This window comes from Gossypium hirsutum, chromosome A01 (genome assembly GCF_007990345.1).
Source record: "Gossypium hirsutum isolate 1008001.06 chromosome A01, Gossypium_hirsutum_v2.1, whole genome shotgun sequence".
Classification (NCBI taxonomy): Eukaryota; Viridiplantae; Streptophyta; class Magnoliopsida; order Malvales; family Malvaceae; genus Gossypium; species Gossypium hirsutum.
In genome coordinates this window covers 73021011-73022044 of record NC_053424.1, presented here as the reverse complement: position 1 = coordinate 73022044, position 1034 = coordinate 73021011, and positions in this window count along the sequence as shown.

The window sequence follows — 1034 nt, the reverse complement described above, 5'->3', positions numbered from 1 at the left end:
CACAGATTCGGGTTTCTTTTCTAATTCTTTGTCATCAAGTACATACGCAAGGTATGCTTCGCACCCTTTTCTTACATATTTCTGGGCCATCATTGCTGATATTACAGCTGGCAACCCCTTTAAGTCCGTAGACTCAACTCGGATTATCTCGTTATTTGCACACCTCAAATCAATAGTCTTGCTTTTGCAGTTCACAACCGCATCATGCACGGTCAACCAATCCAAACCAAGAATAACATCAAATTCATCAAATGGCAAAAGCATCAAGTCCGCTGGAAAACAGGAATCTCGAATTACTAGGGGGCATTTCTTACACACTTTGTCGACAAGCACGTAACGACCCAAGGGATTTGACACCCGAATTACGAACTCAGTAGACTCAATAGGTAAAGTCTTACTGGATGCTAAGGTTTCGCATATATAAGAATGAGTAGAACCAGGGTCAATAAAAGCAATCACATTAGTATCAAAGAGAGTAAAAGTACCGGTAATAACATCTGGCGAGGAAGCATCCTCGCGTGCGCGTATAGCATAAGCCCTAGCAGGAGCACGAGCCTCAGATCTGGTCGCAGCATCTCTAGATCCTCTCTGACCACCACTAGTATTTCCCGTGTTTCTAGATGGTCTACCTCGAGCAGTGGTAGCACTCGGTTTCCCACTCTGATTTACATTCTGTTCAGACAATCTCGGGCAATCTTTGATAAAGTGGTCAACTGACCCGCACTTGTAGCAGGAGCGGTCATGGAATCTACAACTTCCAGAATGCCATTTGCCACAATACTGGCACTCTGTTCTATCTCGACGATCATTTCCCACACTGGCGACCGAAGTGACTCGTGCACTCGAAAGGGGTCGATCGCGATCTCGTCTAGAAAAGCCCGAAGTGTCTCTAGACCGGCCTAAGCCATCTCTAAATTTCTTCGATGACTGTGAGAAGGGCTTCCCCGAAGACCTCTTACGAAACTCCCTTGCTCCCGCCTCAGCTTTTCTTTTCTCCATACTGAGCTCCTCGGCTTTGCAAGCTCGCTCGACAA